Consider the following 27,170-nt stretch of genomic DNA (forward strand, 5'->3'; position numbering starts at 1 on the left):
ACAACATGTATTATGAACAGATAGTTGTAACGTAACTGTTGTTACATGGGGAACACAGTGACATTTTGCAGGGGCGAGAATTTTCAACATCGAAAAAAAGATTATTTGATTTAAACAAAAAAACAATTGTTGTTATTCCTGTGTTCCATAGACATCAAGAAACGTGTGATCATGGGGGTGTATCTTACTGATCACAATGGCCTCCAACACTCAAAAAATTACTTTGAGACAAATGCAAATGTTTACTGCTAGAACAGTTTCCAAAACATTACACTTTAGTAATTAGTTCTGCAGTGACACATATAGTTCAGCTGATTTCTTATACATATCTTTGTTCAGCGTAACTCTTAGTAATCTGCTTCCTACTGCTGCTGTAGTCGTCATTGCCTCTGTCCATTTCATCTGCTAACTGGATCAAGTTACGTGAATTCCATGAAATAATCCAGGTACCAAGTTGTTTTATAGTGGGTTATTTATGACAAGTTGCACCATTTCTTGTCAATGGGAGCCTACTCCACATAATGGGCTACATAGTCACAATACCGTATTACAACAATTAGATTATTGCACAGACATGCGACACAGTGGTTGAGTCTTAAAACTGTCTTCAACTGACCATCCTTGAGCCTTGTTCTTTTATTTGTGTGTTTTTTAACAATCAGGTCAACAAAACTAAAGTGAAAATTTATTAAATTAACAATTAAAAGTTTAACTTTTTTATGAGTAACTATCCACAAAACCTTGCTATTTTATGCTGACAGTGGCGTATACAATAAATAAGACTTTTACATAGGACATACATCATATTATACAAAATACTGAAATATAACAATGCTAGCCTAAATTTTCTTAATTATGGCTTCATTTGTAAATGCAAAATATTGCAAACATACATTGGACAAGCATGACCTAAATGACATAATAAATTTTATGAGATTTAATGTATTACGAGAAATCGCTTATTAGATACCATTGGAATTACGGAACTTTCAAAACAGGAATGTAAAACAAAAGGATTGTTTTATTTCATAGTACAGTGTTAATAAATGGTTTGTGTTACAATCATAGAAATGATGTCTAAATAACTGTAGTTTGTGGATATTGTCATAAGAAACAGCCGGTTTCATGTTCTGTGAAATTACTCATTGTATGTAGTAAATGTTGATCTTATCAAAGTCACCTTCATAAACATGGAGCTACTTAATTTTCACACATTTCTTGGGCCGTTACAACATAGAATGCTAACCAGTCCATTCAAAAGTGCGAATGTATTTGAAATTTTACAAATGTGAATAAACTCATTGAAAATTATTGGTCCTATGATTTAGGTTTTTGTGAAAATGAAACTTTGTATGGAGCATTATGTCAGTCTTTGACTACTTTGATTGCTTTCAGCTTCATACTTTAACTACAATATCATAATAGTTCGAAATGCAAATGTTGACTCGAGTCTGCACACTTATTATTATGGGTAGTATTACAACAAAACCCTCCACTTGTAATTTGATTGATTCATGTTTTAAGGTGTTCCAATGTAGGAGACATCAAAACTGAATTGATTCAGACCAGAAGTGTGCCTTTAAATTCTTTATTTCATCAAATACATAAATCTGACATTTATTTTAAATTTTGTGAAAGCGGCCCATGAATACTAAGCATCCAGTAAAACTGTGGCTCCTGTTTCTACAGGTATTACAACAATGAAATAAAATTAATACAAGTAAATTGGAAACATTGTCAAAAATATAACACTGCATATAAAATAAGATATGGTCAATGAGAAGATACATGTGGAAATCTTCTAAATGCTTGTCCATACTAAATATTAATCAAGATATGTACATTACAGTCTTATGAAGTAGCAGTGCATGTAAGAATTACATCCATTCAGGCTTCACAATTACATTTAGATTCAAAATATGAGATTCCAAAAGTACTATCTTAAAGATGAGCAAAACTTAAGAGTACCATTAAATAAATATGCACACAAATCACAATAATCACTAAAACATACTTAAAAAGGACCATTCACTTCACAGAGCCTGGTATCTTTTTTTAATTGACTCTGCCAAGGAGCATGCTAGAATTATGCCAACCACCTGGAAAAAAAAAGGTGAATCGGATTACCTTCCAATAGCAAGGACACAATCGAAACGTCTACAAGGTACACACAGAAACTTGCTGTTTTACTTATCAAATGTGACAGTATCTTTCACATTATACTCACTGTGACCTCTTTTTATTAAGTGACTATTACAATGAGTGATGTAACTCATATCTTACATGACTACATATATAAGTGACACAGTTCAAGAGAAAAATCACAACAGTACGTGGAAGAAGTAACCCTAATAAAATTCAATCATATGATTGTATCACCAACTTCTCCTCCTGAAATTAAGAAAAACGTTCCCTCAACAGTAAAAGCTCATCTGGTTTCGATGGTGTTTTCAACAGCGTACCACAGATTTGTTCCCATATAATAAGCCCAGATGTAATACATCACTAACTCAAGGCATTTTTCCAGGGAGACTGAAATATGCTGTTGCCAAACCCCTCTTTAACAAAAGTGATAGAGAGAGATGTCAATAACTACCGCCCTGTTTCACTGTCAGATCATCTTCCAAAATCTTTGAGGTGATGTATTCTAGAATAGTACCTCTGCTTGGCAACAATAATATACTGAACAAATAAGAGTTGTTCTACTGGGTGCCATTAACATCTTTACTCACCAAATTTTCCATCATTAAATAATAAAATAGCCCCGGTTGGTATGGCATTTGACACTCTGAATCACAATATTCTCGCAAATACATTGAAGTTTTATGGGACTGATGGTACAGCCAACCAATGAAATAGGTCATATCTAGAGTGCAAAAAGAGTGCAGAAACGTTTACTTGGTAATTCAACCACTGAAGTCTGGGGGCATAATTCTGACTAGGGAGAAATCACATATGAGGTTCCCCATGGCTCAATCTTAAGTTCATCATTTGTTCCTCATCCACTGTTGTTCCTCATATATGCGAGGAATCTTCCATCTAATCTACAACAAGCAGAATTAGATCTTTTTGTGGATAACACTAGTATTGCAATCACTCCAAGAATACATGCAGAAACAGAAGAAATCGTAAACGATGTTCTTAAAACTGTAATTGACTGGGTTCTTAAAACTATCATTGACTTCGTCTGCAAATGGTCTTGCCCTCAATTTTAAAAAGATGCGACATACACAGTTCTGCACATCTAGGGGTACTACACCAATGATACAGGGGATAGGCAAAATAACGTGAAAACCTGTACTTGGGAATGGTTTATTAATAAGGGGCTGGATCCCCATTTCCCCATAATACAGCAGCAATTCTTCTTGGAATACTGGCATATAATGATTGTATAGTCTCCCCACTCTTCGATCAGAACCTCTTCTAACTTCTGTAATGACGAGGGGGCAGAAATCTGCTTCAGAGTCTGCACTCTGATACTGCTGACAAGGATTCGATAATGAAGTCCAGGGACTGTGCTAGTCAAAGAAGGCGCTGCAGTTCAGTTGCATGCTCCTCATACTATGATTTTACTATCCTGACTGTGTGAATGGGTGCATTATCATCCTGAAATATAGTGTCATTGTTGGGTAACAACATTCGAATCGTGGGGTGCACCTGATCACCTAAAATGTCCACATAATCAGGCTGTAACACAGCCTTTGAGAGCAATGATGGAACCAACAGAATACCATAATATGACTGCTCACACCATCACACTTCCACCTCCATGATTAAACATTGGAATCAAGCAATCAGGATTGTAGGTTTCTTTTGGCATTCTCCAGATGTAAACCCAACCCGATGTTGGAAATAACGAAATCGTTGACTCATCAGACCATCCAGGAGTTATGCTCCTGACACCATGTTTTAAGCTTCTTTGCATTGGTTTTCATCACTAATGGTTTTGGTATAGCAGTTCATCCATGAATATTCGCTTTATGGATTTCTCAGCAGACAGTGTCAGTAGATACAGAGTCTCGAAGATGGCTATTGACCTCTGCAGCCACTTTAGCTGCCTTAGTTGTGTGTTTTTCTGACACAATTCGTGTTAGCATTCGACGATCTCTGTCATTTAGTTTTGATTTGCACTCACTAATATGTTTACACGATGATGTCTTTCCATCTTTTGCGTAGGCTGTCATGATTGTTGAAACAGTTGCTCTTTAAACATTCAGTAAGTTGGCTGTCCTGTTTACTGATGCTTTAGCTAATTGGGCCCCCACAATCTGCCCTCTTTGGAACTCTGTTAGGTCTGCACGTTGACCTCAGACCTCAGCCCTCAGCCTCTGAATGCAGACACGAAGTGTGTACTACTTGTAAACAAACTGCACTGATGCCTAGTCCATACTGAACACACCCAGTCCAGTGCAACACATGCCTTGCCCGAGTTGCTGACCATCAAACAACCACCCATTACTACCACTGTTCATATTATTTTGCCCATTCCCTGTGAGTATTAACACAGGGAAATAAATAGGGTGGAAACTTCAAGATTCCTAAGTGTACATATGAGAATTTAAATTGGAAAAAGCACATTTTGGAGCTCCTAAAACAATGTTAGTTCAGCCACATTCGCACTTATAATCATTGCAAATCTTGGGGAGAGAGAAATCAGTAAGTTGACACATTTTGCATACTTTCAATCAGTAATGTTCTGGGGTAACTCATATTTAAGAAAGAAAGTCTTCGTTGCTCGAAAATGTGCTGTAAGAATAATATTTCGTGCTCACCCACGACCATCATGTAGCCATCTGTTTAAGGAATAGGGCAATATGACTGCTTCACAGTATATTTATTCCCTTACGAAGTTTGTTGTAAATAATCCACAACAGTTAAGAAGGAACAATGATGTGCGTAATTACAGTATCAGAAGGAAAAATGACACTCATTACTCCACATTAAGGTTGTTTTTAGCACAAAAGGGATGCACAATGCTGCAACAAAATTTCTGGTCAGTTACCCAGTGACAAATATCTGACAAACAGTAAAATAAAATTTGAAAATGAACAGAGCATTTCTCCTCAACAACTACTCCTATTCCATAGAAGAATTTCTGTTACTGTAATGTGTCAAAGGTGATGGGTAGGAATCACTAACTCACATTATATCTAAAAAGAAAGATGATGAGACTTATCAAACAAAAGCGCTGGCAGGTCGATAGACACACAAACAAACACAAACATACACACAAAATCCAAGCTTTTGCAACCAACGGTTGCCTCATCAGGAAAGAGGAAAGGAGAGGGAAAACGAAAGGATTTGGGTTTTAAGGGAGAGGGTAAGGAGTCATTCCAATCCCGGGAGCGGAAAGACTTACCTTAGGGGGAAAAAACGACAGGTATACACTCGCACACACACACATATCCATCCGCATATACACAGACACAAGCAGACATTTGTAAAGGCAAAGAGTTTGGGCAGAGATGTCAGTCGAGGCGGAAGTACAGAGGCAAAGATGATGTTGAAAGACAGGTGAGGTATGAGCGGCGGCAAATTGAAATTAGAAATTAGAGGAGATTGCGGCCTGGCGGATAGCGAGAAGAGAGGATATGCTGAAGGGCAAGTTCCCATCTCCGGAGTTCTGACAGGTTGGTGTTAGTGGGAAGTATCCAGATAACCCGGACGGTGTAACACTGTGCCATGATGTGCTGGCCGTGCAGCAAGGCATGTTTAGCCACAAGGTGATCCTCATTAGCAACAAACACTGTCTGCCTGTGTCCATTCATGCGAATGGACAGTTTGTTGCTGGTCATTCCCACATAGAAGGCTTCACAGTGTAGGCAGGTCAGTTGGTAAATCACGTGGGTGCTTTCACACGTGGCTCTGCCTTTGATCGTGTACACCTTCCGGGTTACAGGACTGGAGTAGGTGGTGGTGGGAGGGTGCATGGGACAGGTTTTACACTGGAGGCGGTTACAAGGGTAGGAGCCAGAGGGTAGGGAAGGTGGTTTGGGGATTTCATAGGGATGAACTAAGAGGTTACGAAGGTTAGGTGGACGGCGGAAAGACATTCTTGGTGGAGTGGGGAGGATTTCATGAAGGATGGATCTCATTTCAGGGCAGGATTTGAGGAAGTCGTATCCCTGCTGGAGAGCCACATTCAGAATCTGATCCAGTCCTGGAAAGTATCCTGTCACAAGTGGGGCACTTTTGGGGTTCTTCTGTGGAAGGTTCCGGGTTTGAGGAGATGAGGAAGTGGCTCTGGTTATTTGCTTCTGTACCAGGTCGGGAGGGTAGTTACGGGATGCAAAAGCTGTTGTCAGGTTGTTGGTGTAATGGTTCAAGGATTCCGGATTGGAGCAGATTCGTTTGCCACGAAGACCTAGGCTGTAGGGAAGGGACCGTTTGATGTGGAATGGGTGGCAGCTGTCATAATGGAGGTACTGTTGCTTGTTGGTGGTTTTGATGTGGACGGACGTGTGAAGCTGGCCATTGGACAGGTGGAGGTCAACGTCAAGGAAAGTGGCATGGGATTTAGAGTAGGACCAGGTGAATCTGGTGGAGCTTCAAGGAATCCTCAGAACCTTAGGCCCCATACAAAACCTTTCACCTGACTATCAACCTCTTGACCCCACCAACACCCTGCACCCCTACCTTCTACCTTCTTCCTAAAATTCACAAACCCAATCATCCCGGCCGTCCCATTGTAGCTGGTTACCAAGCCCCCACAGAACGCATCTCTGCCTACGTAGATAAACACCTTCAACCCATTACATGCAGTCTTCCATCCTTCATCAAAGACACCAACCACTTTCTCGAACACCTGGAATCCCTACCCTGTCTGTTACCCCCAGAAACCATTCTTGTAACCATTGATGCCACTTCCTTGTACACAAATATTCCGCATGCCCAGGGCCTCGCTGCGATGGAGCACTTCCTTTCACGCCGATCACCTGCCACCCTACCTAAAACCTCTTTCCTCATTACCTTAGCCAGCTTCATCCTGACCCACAACTTCTTCACTTTCGAAGGCCAGACATACCAACAATTAAAGGGAACAGCCATGGGTACCAGGATGGCCCCCTCGTATGCCAACCTATTCATGGGTCGCTTAGAGGAAGCCTTCTTGGTTACCCAGGCCTGCCAACCCAAAGTTTGGTACAGATTTATTGATGAAATTTTCATGATCTGGACTCACAGTGAAGAAGAACTCCAGAATTTCCTCTCCAACCTCAACTCCTTTGGTTCCATCAGATTCACCTGGTCCTACTCTAAATCCCATGCCACTTTCCTTGACGTTGACCTCCACCTGTCCAATGGCCAGTTTCACACGTCTGTCCACATCAAACCCACCAACAAGCAACAGTACCTCCATTATGACAGCTGCCACCCATTCCACATCAAACGGTCCCATCCCTACAGCCTAGGTCTTCGTGGCAAACGAATCTGCTCCAGTCCGGAATCCTTGAACCATTACACCAACAACCTGACAACAGCTTTTGCATCCCGTAACTACCCTCCCGACCTGGTACAGAAGCAAATAACCAGAGCCACTTCCTCATCTCCACGAACCCGGAACCTTCCTCAGAAGAACCCCAAAAGTGCCCCACTTGTGACAGGATACTTTCCGGGACTGGATCAGATTCTGAATGTGGCTCTCCAGCAGGGATACGACTCCCTCAAATCCTGCCCTGAAATGAGATCCATCCTTCATGAAATCCTCCCCACTCCACCTAGAGTGTCTTTCCACCGTCCACCTAACCTTCGTAACCTCTTAGTTCATCCCTATGAAATCCCCAAACCACCTTCCCTACCCTCTGGCTCCTACCCTTGTAACCGCCCCCGGTGTAAAACCTGTCCCATGCACCCTCCCACCACCACCACTCCAGTCCTGTAACCCGGAAGGTGTACACGATCAAAGGCAGAGCCACGTGTGAAAGCATCCACGTGATTTACCAACTGGCCTGCCTACACTGTGAAGCCTTCTATGTGGGAATGACCAGCAACAAACTGTCCATTCACATGAATGGACACAGGCAGACAGTGTTTGTTGGTAATGAGGATCACCCTGTGGCTAAACATGCCTTGGTGCACGGCCAGCACATCTTGGCACAGTGTTACACCGTCCGGGTTATCTGGATACTTCCCACTAACACCAACCTGTCAGAACTCCGGAGATGGGAACTTGCCCTTCAGCATATCCTCTCTTCTCGCTATCCGCCAGGCCTCAATCTCTGCTAACTTCTAATTTCAATTTGCCGCTGCTCATACCTCACCTGTCTTTCAACATCATCTTTGCCTCTGTACTTCCGCCTCGACTGACATCTCTGCCCAAACTCTTTGCCTTTACAAATGTCTGCTTGTGTCTGTGTATATGCGGATGGATATGTGTGTGTGCGCGCGCGCGCGCGCGCGCGCGCGCGCGCGTGCGCGAGTGTAACCTGTCCTTTTTTCCCCCTAAGGTAAGTCTTTCCGCTCCTGGGATTGGAATGACTCCTTACCATCTCCCTTAAAACCCAAATCCTTTCGTCTTTCCCTCTCCTTCCCTCTTTCCTGATGAGGCAACCGTTTGTTGCGAAAGCTTTAATTTTGTGTGTCTATCGATGTGCCAGCACTTTTGTTTGGTAAGTCACATCATCTGTGTTTTTAGATATATTTTTCCCACGTGGAATGTTTCCCCTATATATATATATATATATATATATATATACACCGAACGTGAGGAGAGGGGCTAGTGTAATTGGTTACTACAAACCATTAAAAAATGCAACTAAGTATGTTTTTTAACACAAACCTACTTTTTTTTTTAAATGGAACCCCGTTAGTTTTGTTAGCACATCTGAAAATATAAACAAATACGTAATCAGTGCCGTTTGTTGCATTGTAAAATGTTAATTACATCCGGAGATATTGTAACCTAAAGTTGACGCTTTAGTACCACTTCTCCGCTGTTCGATCGTGCATATCGGAGAGCACCGAATTACGTAGGGATCCAAAGGGAACGGTGATGGACCTTAGGTACAGAAGAGACTGGAACAGCACATTACGTCCACATGTTAACACCTTTTTATTGGTCTTTTTCACTGACGCACATGTACATTACCATGAGGGGTGAGGTACACGTACACACGTGGTTTCCGTTTTCAATTACGGAGTGGAATAGAGTGTGTCCCGACATGTCAGGACAATAGATGTTCAATGTGGTGGCCATCATTTGCTGCACACAATTGCAATCTCTGGCGTAATGAATGTCGTACACGCCGCAACACATCCGGTGTAATATTGCCGCAGGCTGCCACAATACGTTGTTTCATATCCTCTGGGGTTGTGGGCACATCACGGTGCACATTCTTTAACGTACCCCACAGAAAGAAGTCCAGAGGTGTAAGATCAGGAGAACGGGCTGGCCAATTTATCTGTCCTCCACATCCTATGAAACGCCCATCGAACATCCTGTCAAGGGTCAGCCTAGTGTTAATTGTGGAATATGCAGGTGCACCATCATGCTGATACCACATACATCGACGCGTTTCTAGTGGGACATTTTCGAGCAACGTTGGCAGATCATTCTGTAGAAATGCGATGTATGTTGCAGCTGTTTGGGCCCCTGCAATGAAGTGAGGACAATGTTTCAAGCGTCAACTTTAGATTACAATACCTCCGGGTGTAATTAACATTTTTCAATGCAACAATCGGCTCTGATTACGTATTTGTTTATATGTTCAGATGTGCTAACAAAACTAACGTGGTCCCATTTAAAAAAACGTAGGTTTGTGTTAAAAAACATACTTCCGTGCATTTTTGTATGGTTTGTATTAAACAATTACACTAGCTCCTCTCCTCACATTCAGTCTGTGGAATCATTTCATCAGTATTTGACGTGGTTTACGAAATATATCCAGCGGTAACATTAGGTGACTCACCCTGTGTGTGTGTGTGTGTGTGTATATATATATATATATATATATATATATATATAATAGAAGGAAACATTCCATGAAGGAAAAATATGTCTGCTTGTTTCTGTATATGTGTGGATGGATATGTGTGTGTGTGTGTGTGTGTGCGCACGAGTGTATACCCGTCCTTTTTTCCCCATAAGGTAAGTCTTTCCACTCCCGGGACTGGAATGACTCCTTACCCTCTCCCTTAAAACCCACATCCTTTCGTCTTTCCCTCTCCTTCCCTCTTTCCTGATGAGGCAACAGTTTGTTGCGAAAGCTTGAATTTTGTGTGTATGTTTGTGTGTCTGTCGACCTGCCAGCACTTTCATTTGGTAAGTCACATCATATATATATATATGTATATATATATATAATTTGCAATGTAAGTGTACAATGACTCGTTCCACATCACTATGATTTATTGTGCAAAATGATCCATGGAACATGAAACTAACTACTAAATTTGTTACCTTTTAGCACTGTGATGTTTCATTGGAAAATAGAATGAAAGGGTCAGAGAAAATGGGAATAATTAAGAATTAGAGACATCAGAACAGAGTGTAGTGTTGACACTAACATGGCAGTTAACCATGAATATAAATGAATGAAAGCTGAGGCCACCCACTGGGCGAGGAGTGGTGCATGGGAATAATCTCAACCTCTCGCTTGCAGAACTGGTGGCCTACATCCAATGTTTTATGCTTCCGGGAAAGCAGAAATTAGATTTTTGTCAGAGATCACCGATCCTTCTGGTGCTGTGAGAGCCATAGTCTGAACTCCATAATGGACTAGGACTAGACTCTTCGTTATCTAAAAATAAGAAAACAATGAGCGATAAACAACTGAAAGCAAAGCCAATATCACAAAGAAATGGACAACAGCTACAGCTCTATTGTTTGTTAAGGTCATTAGTTTCCTTAAAATGGTAGTTCAAGCTTGACCTCCAGCAGTATCTTACAGAAAAATGGCATGTATTCAACAGACACATTAACAACACACCTTACCATCATACGTGGTCAACAATGGTCATATTTATGGAAACAAATGTCAAAAGCGCTCCTTACATGGGTTGACAAATATGATTTCATGTAATATTTTTGATTTAGTGATGCCGATTTCTCATGATTCTCAGCAAAACCTGTTAACTTGGCACTGACTGCGTTAAACCATTTTTCCACATGCAACAAAAGTGACTGTAGCATGTAACATGACAGCTGATACAGCAGTAGTGCTGTGTTCTGTTTCCACATGCTCCTTTCAAAATTGTCATGGTACTATTTTCAATATGACATCAGCTTGGATTATTCGGATGGACATCTGTGTTGTTATTCAGGTTATGGTATTAGGTAAGAAGCGACCCAAGAATCCAACAAGAAGAAGAGTACACACAAATATTGGATTTGGAAGTGGAATTAACATACAAATACAGAAGCATCAAACAAAGTAATGGATGTAGCACTCATAAATGAAGACAGACACATGAAACACTTTTGGATAATGAAAGCTAATTTCGAGTACCTGCACAGGTGTGATTCAAGCTCTATTAAAAAATCTGATATTCTGATTAAAGATGCAGTCCCAGCTCAAATAAAACTAGAAGTGTCACTTTAATATTTTACATATGGTGACTACGTCTTTCCAATATTTAGGCCTATACCACATTCTCAAAACTACAATTTCAAAGTTTTTACGTGATATGTTGGATGCCCTTAACGACACCCTAAAAACTAATGTAAATGCTATTATTTTCACTCTTGCCCACCACATCAGTTGAATATTCCAAAATATTAAATGTATTCTGAAACTAATTTTGGAGCTACACTCCGTGCAAGTGCACTAAGAGACACTGTAATATAGTCAATTCCTTTATTAACAGGTACACTCAGTATGAAAAACTACTGCCAACAGAAACCTTGTTACTTCCTTTCCCAAATCCCTTAGGCAATTGTTTAAAGATCACTGAAGTTTCCAGTACTAGATTCTTATTATCTGAATGTACCGCCGGGATTGCATTTATTTTCACTGTTTTTAGAATAAAATGAGCTGCTGTAAAACCACAAACCATCCTTCACTTAATGAAATAATGCTTGTATAGTCACAAACAAATTTGTTTCTGAGAGATTCTTAATATTACGTACCACTGAAAGTACACGTTTTTATAACACACCTGTATAAATATGAAAAAAAAAAATCAAATATGGCAGTCCCTTCTAACTTATCAGTAGTGGGAGGAGGAAAGTGGTGCCTAAACCATCTTTAACTTTTGTGGCTTAGCTAGAAATGAGTAATCTGAGTGGCTCCACTGGAATCTGGGCATTTCCACGTGCAACTTTGGTGCCACCATTCAAGTGGTGGCCAAGTGGCATCATTTTTGTTGCATGTGAAACCCCAGCTTTAGGATTCACGTGTGGACCAATGTTATCTGGGTGGGCTGTAGAAATGGCCGTGTGACTTCCATGGAGCATCGGTACATGCTACTCTCCACATTGCTAGGTCCCACAGTGATCAGAATGCGGTCTTGGTGTGAGGATATAAGAAGATAATTATTTTATTTTCTGGTGATATGGAAAATGTGCTTTTTGTTAAGATGAATGACAATTACTTCTGTAGTAGAAAGTTGTACGTTATCTCAATGCCGTAAAATGCTCTAACAATTTGGAATAAACACTGTGCAGGTATTCTCTAGTTGGTGGGAAGGTAAGCATACCACGCAGAAGGCATGGAAACTCTAGCAGAGCAATGCCAGTGTGAATGTGCAGTTTGTTGGATTCTGATTGACAGCTCTGCTGCCTGCAGTTTCCAAGAGACAAGAATTGGGAGGGGGGGGGGTGTACCTACACCAGAAATATGCATCACAACTAAAATGAAATTATACATTCAATACTAACTGTATAACAGCAACGAGTGGTTCCCCAACATGCAAATGCTGTATGTCATGTTCCATTCGTAAATGAAAAATCCCTTTAGAAAAGTGTTGACACGGCTAAAATTTACAAAGCTATTAGAAAACACCACCAGTCTCAAAACCATTTGCTCTCCGTAATCAATTGAAAAAAAAAAAAATTATGTTTATGCAGATGAGAATTTACTGCATGTTGGATACTCATAAAACAGCTTTTAATTTACAAGATAATCTCATGTGAAAGAGCAGGGACATAATGAAACACTTATGTCATATGTTGCTTGTCAGTGAAAGAGATAACATGCAGAGCACGTGATGAGTCACATGGGTCTCTGAATAAAGGCAATTATGCCCAACTTTTACAGCTTCTCACAGAATCTGATGAAAAGCTGAATCATCATTTAGAGCATTCTTCGGTGTTTACAGGAGTGTCAAATCTAATACAAAATGACTTGCTCTGTTTCAAACATGCTCATGAATAAAATTAGAATGGAGATAAGTGAAACAAATTTTGTCTCATTTATTCTGGATGAATTATAATGTAAGTGAATGGATAAAAAAATCTACTCAGCACTTGGTGGGAGAACACACGTGTAAAAGGTATTAAAGTTTGCAAGCCTTCAGAGCCAGTGGCTTCCACTTTAAGAGAATGGAAGAATGGTGAATGAAAAGGACTGATGAGGTTTAGGGACAGGGGTAGAGTTTGGAGAAGTCACCCAGAACCCCAGGTCAGGGGAGACTTACCAGATAGGATGACAAGCTCACGTTAGACTTTTCTCTGCGTTCGTTTGGCTTTCTGGCCAGTACATCCTGCTGCATCACACATTAAATGAATGGTTGCAAGAAATGCTTTATCTTCAACCACCCATTGGTTTCTTATTCCAAAATAGTAGATTAAGACCATCTACTGTCTAATTCTGATCTAGAAGGTTGGGGATACATTACAATAAATCATTATCTACTCACTAAATGCAACTTATGTATTAAGATTCTTGTGGCATTCAAATAATGTCATATCACTATTGGAATACTAAATTTTTTAACTGGTACAATGGCAAAATTGTTACAAATTATATGGGAAACAGTTTAATATGCAAGATATACCTGAATGAAAGCAATTCCTACTCCAACGCCACAAACAATTACAGCATGCTGACTGATGAACTTTTCAAGCAAGTCCACGCAACCTTTCTGATATACTGATTCTTTACATGGCTCATTAACATCATGGTCATCACGGCACGAGGTAGGTATCTTCAAACTTGCTTTAGCCCAGTCATCAGGTCCATTGACACCACAACAATGGAACTGAAAGTATGAAAATTTAAGTTTTTCTTTTTCTACTCTTTGTAACAGTAATCTTGAAACATTTCAACTGTACTTGAAAAGGTGCAAGGGCTCATACAAAAACTGCAGTTTTGTAAGTGTGGATTGTACAGTTGTTAAATATGACTAACATTTCTAAGAAATAAAGCAACATACAAAAAGACATGTTTATCAACAGCACATGGGGTAAAGCACAAAATAAACACCATGAAAATATTTCTTGAAGCAAAGGCTCTTGAGGTAAGAACAGTCAAGAGAACAAACATAAACCTAAAAATATTGGATATTCCATATACCGACAAAAATAGTAAGAGAATACATGAATACAGAGCAAAGGTTACGTTTTTAATAGAAAATCATTTGTTGCTCAATTATTTGTTCAACTTATCTAACATACAGGGGTGTTTATAAGTTTTTATTGGCTAAAGTCTAGATCAGAGCCAGTGGCAATTACGATGGTATTTCTCCACTGTTCACAGATTGGCAATGCATCAGTTTTACATAGTGTTGAGTGGTACTTAAGTAAATAAATTAGTGAAATCAAAGTGAACTAGAAATTAGAATATAAATGGAAAACTTGGTTTAGTTTGGAGAGTTACATACTGGCTCACAGCGGGCCGAACAGCAGAGACAATGACCGTGAAGTCAGCAAGTTCCACATAAGCGGGCGCTGTCGATTCAGCCGTCAGGGCATCGCCCGACCGGCTCACGTGTTTCTCAGTGGTCGCATGTGAGCAAAAGGCCCTCACCTACATCCCAAGAGCCAATGACCGACGTTAAGAAGATTCTTCGAGAAGCTTTTCAACGTGACAGAAGAGGCAATGACCGGCTCACGTGTTTCTCAGTTGTCGTATGTGAGCAAAGGCCCTCGCCTACATTCCAAGAGCCAATGACCGACGTTAAGAAGAATCTTCGAGAATCTTTTCAACGTGACAGAAGAGGCAATGGCCGTGAAGTCGTTCACCTCCAGTAAACTGAAGTGAATAAATACGCGAGACGCAGTGGGCCCGAGAGATGTAGATGAAGACGAGAGGAAGACGAAGGCGAAGACGGAGACGAAGACGGAGACGAGCGACGAAGAAGACGAAGAAGAAGCGTAGCAGTTGTTTTAAGTTAGTTTCGGTGCTAAAGATCGTCACGCAAGAAGAGACTACATCATGCACAGACGCACCGAGTCCGCCGCTGTAATAGAATAGCAAGCAGCAGCCTCAGTACCAGAAGAAGAAGTTAAAAGGTATTTTGAAGTCTGATTTTACATACCCGGGTGACTCGTGAGGACGGGAAGGAGACGGCCTCACTTCAGCAGTCACCTGTGAGCTGGGATAAAGACCTGACAGCCGAAGACTGGCAAGCGGGAGTCCGTGGTTCGAGTCCGGGACACTGGCCTTCCCCCGCCGCGCCGCTCTGCTGGACGACGCACAACACACGCGGCCGCTTAGAGAAGAGAAACACTGGGACGCCACATTCAAGGTATCACCACCAGATGCACGACGTCGCTCGCAATAATTAAACAGGCCACCTCGCGCTGCGCGTCTCCGGTCAGCTGGGCGAGACGGCGACACGAGATACACACCGCTACGCGTAATCAGACGCCGCCGCCGCCGCCGCCGCCGCTGCCGCAGCAGAAGGCTACGCAAACGACACGGCTGCCGCTCTCCGAACCAGAACGTCCAGTAAGATAACAGTTGTACGAAACTTTCAATAAAAGTTATTTTATGTAAAAATGATGTTTCATTCGACCTCATACCCGAGCCAAGGAAGAACCCACCCTGCCCACATTTTGTAAGAGAGAAAAGTTTATTTATTTAATATTTTCACCCTGACAGAATGCTTGAGAATGCTCATCCTGACAATTGACAGCATCAAAAGAGAAAACCCAGTTACATTGAGTGACAGAAGTGTCACATTTAGTAACCACAACTGTTACATTTGATGTCAGAAGCCGTAGTAGTTGTTACATTTGGTGTCAGAGAAAAACCCTTGGCTCAATATGAGGTGTGAATGACAGTCACTAACGGTCCACAGTTAGTATTGTTTAATGTGTGAAAGGATAGAGGTTTGCATAGCAGTCGTAATATTTTCTTTATTTAGAAGTGTATTCTCTCTCATAATTTTAAGAGTTTGTCGAAAATATTTAAACATCTTTTTAATTCAGTGTGGTAAGATTGTGTAACTAACAGTTTATAAAATGATGACACGAAATCGTACAAAGTCAGAGTCAGCACCACAAGGGGTTTCTACTGATGAAGCTATTCAGAGCTTAGTTAATCAAATAGCACAGCTTAAAAATGATAATAATGCATTATTTAAACAGTTGTGTGAGGTTAGGCAAACCAGTTCAGTCCCTCCTACCCTAGATTCCTCAGCAGCAGCCTTGGTAACTCCTTTTTCAGGTAAACCTGGCGAAGACATAACAGCCTTTTTTGATGATTTAGTAGCAGCTGCAAAGTTAGGATCATGGTCAGATGAACAGCTCTTACAAATGACAAAGTTAAGATTGCTAGGAGAGGCTAAAGCACACGTATTATACCATGAAGAATTACGGAATGCTCCAACATTTGAGGAATTGAAGAAAGGATTAGTTAAACGTTTTCAAAAACAGAACAGCTGTAGATTTTATAGAGAAAAATTACACACTATCACTCAGAAGCAAAACGAGTCATTAGAAAGCTTTGTAGATAGGATTAGAAAAGTTAATATTAACACCTATCAGTTGACAACTAGTGATGAAGCAAATAAAGTTATTTTACAAGAGGCAGAAGATAGAGCTCTCGATACATTTTTACGTGGGTTACCTCCTGAAACGTCCCGTCGTGTCAGGGCAGAGTTTCCTAAGAATTTAGCAGAAGCTGTATCTGTGGCGACAGCTTTTGAAGAAATTGACATTGCCACCAGATACAAGGAGAAGCGAAATGTATTTTCAGCAGGAGTACGATGTTTTAGGTGCGATCGACAGGGCCATATAGCAAAAAACTGCAGACAACCTCAATGCACTAATTGTCAAAGAATGGGTCACACATTCAAGGAATGCAGGTCTAAGAAAGTTTTTGGAAATAGAAATCAGTTAAACTCAAACGGGAATGTCGGAACCGCCGCCAGGCGTTCCCAATAAAATTTCATGCCATTAAGGCGAATGTGAAGGCGGAATGCTGGTTATCTGCTACCATACGGGATAAAGAGGCAAGGATACTGGTGGATACAGGCGCAAACGTATCAATAGTGAGTAAAGAATGTATTGGAGAAAAGAAATATGACCCTCCAAGGTATAGATTGAGTGGAGTAGGAGGAGGTACAGTGAAGTCATTAGGATGTACATCATTGATTTTCTATATTCACGGTGTACAATTTCAAGAAGATGTAGAAGTGGTAACAAAGATAACTGACGGGTACGACGCGATCCTAGGGTTGGATTTCCTGAATAAACATCACGCTAAAATTGACCTCAGACAGCAAACTGTAGAACTTAGCGGAATAGTATTTCAGCTAGGTGACACCGCTGCAAAGGGCCCTCTGCCGCAAGATTTCCCTAACCGGAAGGCGAAATCAACTACACTGCGTGCAACGTCCTTGAAGGTTGATTCGCGGGATCAGATACCATCTGGCTCAGGAAAACTTCTCTGGATGACCGTTGACCCCGAGGTACCTACAGATACAATATGTCTAATAGAGCCACTAGAGGAAAATGAGGAATTAGATGTATCACATTGTTTTGTACGTAGAAGTGTTGTACGGGTTCAAGACGTTGAGGGAGAAAGAAAAGTACCGGTACATATTGACAATTTTGGAGTGGAGGACAAAGAGTTGCATAAGGGAATATTAGTAGCTACAGTCAGTACTTTTGAAGAAGAAGATTTTATTTGGTCAGATATTAATGATGGTCAGAAACCAGACGCCTATAAAACCGCATTACGCCAGAAGATTGAGCATTTGAAAGGAAAGGATAGAGACACGATAGAAGCAGTTTTAGTTGAGTTCCAAGATTTATTTAATGCAGAAGGTCCATTGCCAGCAACAGATATCACACAGCATAGGATCCCAACAGGAAATAGCCCCCCAGTTTATAGAAAGCCTTATAGAGTTGCGCATCACTTACAGCCATTACTGGATGAATTTTTAGAACAGCATCTAAAAGATGGAATCATAGAATATTCTGATTCGCCTTATAATTCAAATATTGTAATTATTCCAAAGAAGTCTCCCGACGGTACGAAACGATATAGATTTTGTTGTGACTACAGACACCTTAACAAACAAACTATCTCAGATGTTTATCCTCTTCCAAACATTACAGATATCATTGACAGTTTAGGTAACAGTAAATACTTTTCAACAATCGATTTACGTAGCGGATATCATCAATTGGAAGTTGCACCTGAAGATAGGCATAAAACAGCATTTTCTACCCCTGGAGGCCACTGGCAATTTAAAAGAATGCCTTTCGGTTTGAAAAATGCACCAGCAACTTTTCAAAGACTACTCGACGGAGTATTGCGAGGACTAAAAACTCAGCAATGTTGTGTATATCTAGACGATATTATTGTATTCTCCAAAGACATTAATGAACATGCTGTGCGTCTGCGTAATGTTTTTCAGAGACTTAGAAAAGCTAAATTAACATTAAATATGGAAAAATGTAGTTTTGCATTGACAGAGGTTACATACCTAGGGCATGTCATTAGTGAAAAAGGAATTAGAACAGATCCTCGATTAATTTCGGCAGTTAAGGACTTCCCAACACCACAACGCGTTAAGGAAGTACAAAGTTTCATTGGTCTCGCATCGTATTACCGAAAATATGTTCAAAATTTTGCTGAAATTGCCCGACCCTTAACCCAATTATTGAAAAAGGGTGCAAAATTTCATTGGTGTGAAGATTGTGAATCAGCATTTCAAACTCTTAAAGATAAGTTAACACACAGTCCAGTATTAGCCTACCCAGATTATAATAAAGAATTTATTTTATCCTGTGACGCAAGTGGTCATTCAGTAGGAGTTGTTTTGAGTCAGAATATTAATGGCGCGGAACACCCCATAGCCTACGCTTCGAGACAACTAACAACAGCAGAAAGAAATTATTCCACAACAGAGAAAGAATTGTTAAGTGTTATTTATGGCATCAAATACTTTAAATGCTACTTGTATGGTAGGAAATTCAAGGTTATTACCGACCACGCAGCTTTAAAATGGTTGCTTGGGTTAAAGGATCCATCTAGTCGTCTCACGCGTTGGGCCCTATGTCTTTCCGAAATGGATTTCGAAGTTATCCACAAACCAGGCAAAAAACACACGAATGCAGATTGTCTAAGTCGGAAAATAGCACTTTTGGAAGCAACAGGCCGAGATACTGAGGACTGGAGAAAGGCACAAGATGAGGATACAGATTGCAAAAAATACGCATCTCAAAAACAATTTTGCTTTGAAGATGGTGTATTATGCCGTAAAACAAAACTTGGACCGCGAATTGTTGTTCCCCAACACCTTAGACAAGAAATAATGGCAGAGGCCCACGATCATATCCTTGCAGGACACGGTGGACAGCGGACAACCGAAAGACGTGTAGCAGAGCGATTTTGGTGGCAAACCAGAAAGCAGGATGTTGCGCAGTACGTTCGCAATTGCATTGCGTGCGCACAACGAGCTGAACTTTCTCGTTCAAAAATACCCTTACAGAGGCTCCCCGAGGCTTCATGTCCATTTCAAATCTGCGGAGTGGATCTCTACGGGCCATTTCATAAAACACCTGCTGGTAATAAGTATGTTCTTACAATTATAGATCACTTTTCACGCTATCTAGCTATGGTGAGTCTCCCAGATCAGCAAGCAAATACAGTTGCCCAAGCTTTAGTTAACAACTGGATACTTAAATTTGGCGTACCTGAAGCTATTATCACAGATCAGGGATCTAATTTTATGTCTGAACTAATGAAACAGCTATGCCACTTACTAAAAATACGCAAATTACGCACAACTCCGTTACACCCTCAGTGCAACGGACGCACAGAAAGAGTTCATCGGACAATTGGCAAGATGCTTAGTTATTATATTAACGAACAACATTCTAATTGGGATACGTATTTACCAATAATCGTGTCGGTATACAACGCCAAAACGCATGAAGCAACTGGCATGTCACCTTATGAAGTGGTTTATGGGAGAAAAATGCCGTCCCCTTTTGATGTAATCAGGCAGAAAAACGGAAAAGTCGGAGAAACAGTAAGAGATTTCAGTCGAATGATGAAAGATGTATGGAAAAAGGTTCAAAAATCTAATACAAAGGCTTTGGAACGACAGGAAAGATTAGGTAATACCCAAGCTAAATATCCAAATTACAAAATCGGTCAGTGGGTTATGCTTTCAGCTCCATACGTTGCGAAAGGAAAAACAAAGAAATTTGTAACAAACTACAGAGGTCCTTATCAAATTATTGAGATCACGTCACCAGTCAACGTTAAATTGCAACTGCCCACCAGAACTACTGTTGTGCATGTAAGTCGTTTAAAACCTTTTAAGGGCGCTCCAGATGTAATTCCTTCAACAGTAGTGTCTGCTTTTCCGAAGGGTGGAGGAAGTTCACGAAGAGGAAAAAGAGTGGCCACGCCAGCACAACATACAGACATGCCACCATACGAGTACAATCTTCGACCAAGACTGCGAATGTCCTAGTGGAATCTCAGTAGACTGTGGATAGTATACATATGTAAATAATTAATAAATGATAATGGTTTATTTTTTAAGAAAAAAAAAAGTTGAACGTAGAAACATGTAGATCTTGTAGTTAACAATGTATTCCTTCTTTTCTTTATTAGGTTGGTAGGTCCATAACCATGTTGTTTGCTTTTTCAGGTAACGCCTCTAGCATAATGGACAACTACATTGTGACTGTACTGCTCATCATAATTGCATTATTGACTAATACGAGCAACGGATTACAGATCAACCAGTTGATGAGTGGTGTAATTTTTGTAAAACAGGGTACTGTAATTTTGACCAATCACAAGTGGACTATTTCATTAGAGTATAATTTATGGGCCTTACGTAATGAACTTAAGAACCTTGAATTAGAATTTGATACGCTACATGAAAGGGCAAGTTCACCAGAGATTTTTGAAGAAATATCCAGTGAATTTAAAACATTACACTACTCATACGAACAGTTGAGAGAACAGTTGCGTCAGTTACAAGATATACTTCCGCAGACCGTTAAACGAGCTAAACGTGGATGGGTGGACGCAGGCGGTAAACTACTAAAGACCATTTTCGGTACAGCGGATAACGAAGATATTACTCAGCTAAATAATTCATTACAGAACATAGAGAGTACCGCGGAATTAAATAAAGGTACTATAGAATGGCACACGACAAGATTAAACGGATTGGAGCAAACAGTTTTTACTAATACCAAGGTCATCAGGAACCTCACCCAAGAATTAAACGATTATCTTCAAGCTACTACTGCTACACTGAATAAAGACCTAAAAGTCATACAAACAAGGCTCGATATTGTGGATAAGAAACTTGCAGTAGTAAGATCGCTTCGGCTACTCACTGATCAAGTGACAGATGCACGGCTAGCAGCGGAGGAATTAAAGGAAGCCATCCACTATGCAGTACAGGGACATTTGTCACCCACGTTACTATCGCCGGTTACATTCATCTCATTATTAGCTAAAATTGAAAAACAATTGCCAGATTCACTAAAGTTAATATTTCCTGCGGATAAGAAACATTTACCACAGTATTACCACTTAGCTACAGTACTAGTTGACACAGATAATGCAAGAATACGAGTTCGTATATCTTTCCCGGTTACAGATAAAATGGGTATGTATGACTGTTATAGAGTACACTCATTTCCGGTAAAATGGGGCAAAATAAATAAATTTGTACAGTTCAGAACACACCAAGTATTTTTAATCTCCCAAACAAGCAATACGAGCACGGTAATGACAACTTCTGAATTAAATAGTTGCACATCCGAACAAGTTATTATATGTCCATCTCGCGCAATCCGATTACATGCCACTAGTTGTGAATCTCAATTATTTTTCGAACAATCTGACGCCATCAATTGCCCACGCGATATATTAACTTCCACATCATGTTTTTTCGAGCAAGTCGAAAATCACTGGTTGTATGCGGTCAGTAAGCCAACTGATATTTTTGCACAATGTTACGAGAACGGTGTGGCTACAACATTACAACATTTTGAACTTCATGGAAGCGGGCTAATAATTAACGGCACGTTATGTTCCATCTCAGGAGCGAATTTTCATTTACCCGCAACAATCACTGGTACAACTAATGTTAATTCATCCTTCCCTCTAATTTATTGGCCAGAAAACGCCATGCAAGCATTTCCTGCACAAAACCTGTCCTACCTCAATGACTCCCTTGATAGTTCCCTTCTGAAGTCATTAGATACGTTCATAAACTCACAGCAAGGCAAAATTGATGCCAATGTTATGATGCAACATGTCTTAAAATTAAAAGGTGAACACAAAACTAAAATTATAATGCTAGGAACGGGTATATCTGGAACCTTTGTGTTGGTGTTTCTGCTTTGTACAGTTTTCTTTTATTTAAGACGAAAAAATAAGCCAAATAACAATATACCACTTCATCAAATCCCTGTTAATTGGATACCACACTCTTAACTGGTGTACTTCAGTAGTTACTTTTGAGCATTAGTGTATTAATTTTGTTTATTGTACTTCATTCTTCATTAAACAGTCTCTTGTTAAAATAAACAATACTGTAGAATAGATATTCTTGCATTAGTATAGCGTAGATTAAACAGCTGTTGCTATGTAATTTTCTAAGTGAAAAATCTATTTTTTGTTTATTCATTCTCATCAAGATTTGTTACTCTTATTATAACCATTTATGTGTAAACTATGTGATTCATGAGCGCACAGGGCTTTTATAAAGTGATACAGTATTTTCAACATACTTAATGTGATGCATGTGTAAGTCGAGAGTTTTCAGTGCTTGTGTTTTTTCCGTGTGAAGAGTGGAGGAATGTTGAGTGGTAAATTCGAGGGCGAATTTCTCCGAAGGGTGGAGGAATGTTGAGTGGTACTTAAGTAAATAAATTAGTGAAATCAAAGTGAACTAGAAATTAGAATATAAATGGAAAACTTGGTTTAGTTTGGAGAGTTACATACTGGCTCACAGCGGGCCGAACAGCAGAGACAATGACCGTGAAGTCAGCAAGTTCCACATAAGCGGGCGCTGTCGATTCAGCCGTCAGGGCATCGCCCGACCGGCTCACGTGTTTCTCAGTGGTCGCATGTGAGCAAAAGGCCCTCACCTACATCCCAAGAGCCAATGACCGACGTTAAGAAGATTCTTCGAGAAGCTTTTCAACGTGACAGAAGATGCAATGACCGGCTCACGTGTTTCTCAGTTGTCGTATGTGAGCAAAGGCCCTCGCCTACATTCCAAGAGCCAATGACCGACGTTAAGAAGAATCTTCGAGAATCTTTTCAACGTGACAGAAGAGGCAATGGCCGTGAAGTCGTTCACCTCCAGTAAACTGAAGTGAATAAATACGCGAGACGCAGTGGGCCCGAGAGATGTAGATGAAGACGAGAGGAAGACGAAGGCGAAGACGGAGACGAAGACGGAGACGAGCGACGAAGAAGACGAAGAAGAAGCGTAGCAGTTGTTTTAAGTTAGTTTCGGTGCTAAAGATCGTCACGCAAGAAGAGACTACATCATGCACAGACGCACCGAGTCCGCCGCTGTAATAGAATAGCAAGCAGCAGCCTCAGTACCAGAAGAAGAAGTTAAAAGGTATTTTGAAGTCTGATTTTACATACCCGGGTGACTCGTGAGGACGGGAAGGAGACGGCCTCACTTCAGCAGTCACCTGTGAGCTGGGATAAAGACCTGACAGCCGAAGACTGGCAAGCGGGAGTCCGTGGTTCGAGTCCGGGACACTGGCCTTCCCCCGCCGCGCCGCTCTGCTGGACGACGCACAACACACGCGGCCGCTTAGAGAAGAGAAACACTGGGACGCCACATTCAAGGTATCACCACCAGATGCACGACGTCGCTCGCAATAATTAAACAGGCCACCTCGCGCTGCGCGTCTCCGGTCAGCTGGGCGAGACGGCGACACGAGATACACACCGCTACGCGTAATCAGACGCCGCCGCCGCCGCCGCCGCCGCTGCCGCAGCAGAAGGCTACGCAAACGACACGGCTGCCGCTCTCCGAACCAGAACGTCCAGTAAGATAACAGTTGTACGAAACTTTCAATAAAAGTTATTTTATGTAAAAATGATGTTTCATTCGACCTCATACCCGAGCCAAGGAAGAACCCACCCTGCCCACATTTTGTAAGAGAGAAAAGTTTATTTATTTAATATTTTCACCCTGACAGAATGCTTGAGAATGCTCATCCTGACAATTGACAGCATCAAAAGAGAAAACCCAGTTACATTGAGTGACAGAAGTGTCACATTTAGTAACCACAACTGTTACATTTGATGTCAGAAGCCGTAGTAGTTGTTACAATAGCCAATAGGATGACAATTTATAAAGTCAAAACATTTTGCTTCTTTCTTGCGAATATCTTAAGATTTCGGAGGTTGTGGTGTAATGACATCTCAAAGACGGAATGGTAGAAAGATTATGTTCAAGATATCGTCTATGGCAAGATCATTAGAGGTGGAGAACAAACTGAGAATGGGGAAGGATATCACCTTTGTCGCTGGCTGTTGTGGCCGAGCAGTTCTGGGCTGCTTCAATCCAGAACCACACTTTTGCTACGGTCACAGATTTTAATCCTGCCTCGGGCATGAATGTGTGTGATGTCCTTAGGTTAATTCGTGTTTAAGTAGTTCTAAGTCTAGGGGACTGATGACCTCAGATGTTAAGTCCCATAGTGCTTAGAGCCACTTGAACCATCACGTGTGTCCTTGTTGACATAACAATCCCAGCATTTTCCTTGAGAGATTTCGGGAAAACACAGAAATCCTAAATCTCAATGGCCAGAAAGGTATCTGATCTGCCGTCTCTCCAAATGCAGATCTACTGTCTTAGCATGTGCCATTCACACAGTACAAGTACGCGGAGTCTACAAAAAATGTATGGTTTATTTTTCTTCTGAAATGGGTTAATATTGGCAACAGAAACACCGAGAAGTAAATTTACTACAAAATGTATATTGCAGAGGCCTCTCTGCAATAAATGCAGTTATGCAGATGAAGTATTACCCAAACAAGACCAGATTTGCTTGGTCTTTGGAACACTAACATATTCCGACCACAACAGCATAATGGAACATTCTTGAACCTCCTGGAACATTCTTGAACATAGCTGCCAGCCTTGGCCACTTCAGCATTTTTCCCAGCTGCTTCTCTGACTTCCCATAAGAAATTCATCGGTGTTATGCCCTCTTTTGACACCCATATCTTCAAACCCCACTCCCACAGTTCCAAACTAAAATCTTATTTATGGATAAGGGTTGGAAGGCTACCATAATGTATAATTCCTTTGGGGGTGCAGGGGTCAGCCATAGAGTTGTAGCAGCATGCATGGAAAAAAAACATGCTTATATTCATTTATTTATTTATTTTATTATATTATTCCTATATTGTTTCCTGTTATTTGTTTTAGAGTGAAAGCACACAAAATAAACCAACAGCCTTCTGATCAAAATAAAAACAATCATACGGGGCAAGGGGGGGGGAGGGAGGGGGAAGAGAGAGAGAGAGAGAGAGAGAGAGAGAGAGAGAGAGAGAGAGAGAGAGAGTTGGGGAAGGCGGGTGGCATGTTGACCATAACTACTTAATTTTCTTCGGTGGAAGACAATGTTTTAAAACTACGTTATTCAGTTTATTACATGCGACACACCCGTCATTTTATATATATATATGAATATAATAGAGGGAAACATTCCACGTGGGAAAAATATATTTAAAAAGAAAGATGAGACTTACCAAACAAAAGCGCTGACAGTCGATACACACACAAACAAACACACAAAATTCTAGCTTTTGCAACCAACGGTTGCCTCGTCAGGAAAGAGGGAAAGACGAAAGGATTTGGGTTTTAAGGGACTGGGTAAGGAGTCATTCCAATCCTGGGAGCGGAAAGACTTACCTTAGGGGGGAAAAAAGGACAGGTATACACTCGCACACACACACATATCCATCCGCATATACACAGACACAAGCAGACATTTGTAAAGGCAAAGAGTTTGGGCAGAGATGTCAGTCGGGGCGGAAGTACATAGGCAAAGATGATGTTGAAAGACAGGTGAGGTATGAGCGGCGGCAAATTGAAATTAGAAGTTAGCAGAGATTGAGGCCTGGCGGATAGCGAGAAGAGAGGATATGCTGAAAGGCAAGTTCCCATCTCCGGACTTCTGACAGGTTGGTGTTAATGGGAAGTATCCAGATAACCCGGACGGTGTAACACTGTGCCAAGATGTGCTGGCCGTGCACCAAGGCATGTTTAGCCACAGGGTGATCCTCATTACCAACAAACACTGTCTGCCTGTGTCCATTCATGCGAATGGACAGTTTGTTGCTGGGCCGGAATCCTTGAACCATTACACCAACAACCTGAAAACAGCTTTTGCATCCCGCAACTACCCTCCCGACCTGGTACAGAAGCAAATAACCAGAGCCACTTCCTCATCCCTTCAAACACAGAACCTCCCACAGAAGAACCCCAAAAGTGCCCCACTTGTGACAGGATACTTTCCGGGACTGGATCAGACTCTGAATGTGGCTCTCCAGCAGGGATACGACTTCCTCAAATCCTGCCCTGAAATGAGATCCATCCTTCATGAAATCCTCCCCACTCCACCAAGAATGTCTTTCCGCCGTCCACCTAACCTTCGTAACCTCTTAGTTCATCCCTATGAAAACCCCAAACCACCTTCCCTACCCTCTGGCTCCTGCCCTTGCAACCGCCCCCGGTGTAAAACCTGTCCCATGCACCCTCACACCACCACCTACTCCAGTCCCGTAACCCGGAAGGTGTACACGATCAAAGGCAGA

General features: G+C 41.1%; 1 long non-coding RNA gene across 1 annotated transcript in view; it reads right to left on the minus strand.

Moving 5' to 3' along the window:
* Positions 1-1,621: 1,621 nt before the first annotated feature.
* LOC126162483 (uncharacterized) overlaps positions 1,622-27,170 on the minus strand; it is a 31,032-nt gene continuing 5,483 nt past the window's right edge. Inside the window, exons 5-6 of the long non-coding RNA XR_007535077.1 lie at positions 13,933-14,136; positions 1,622-2,099 (exon numbers count right to left, since the gene is read on the minus strand). This is a non-coding gene — a long non-coding RNA (uncharacterized LOC126162483). The remainder of the gene's footprint in view (positions 2,100-13,932; positions 14,137-27,170) is intronic.

The sequence above is a fragment of the Schistocerca cancellata genome, chromosome 1, assembly GCF_023864275.1.
Source record: "Schistocerca cancellata isolate TAMUIC-IGC-003103 chromosome 1, iqSchCanc2.1, whole genome shotgun sequence".
NCBI lineage: Eukaryota > Metazoa > Arthropoda > Insecta > Orthoptera > Acrididae > Schistocerca > Schistocerca cancellata.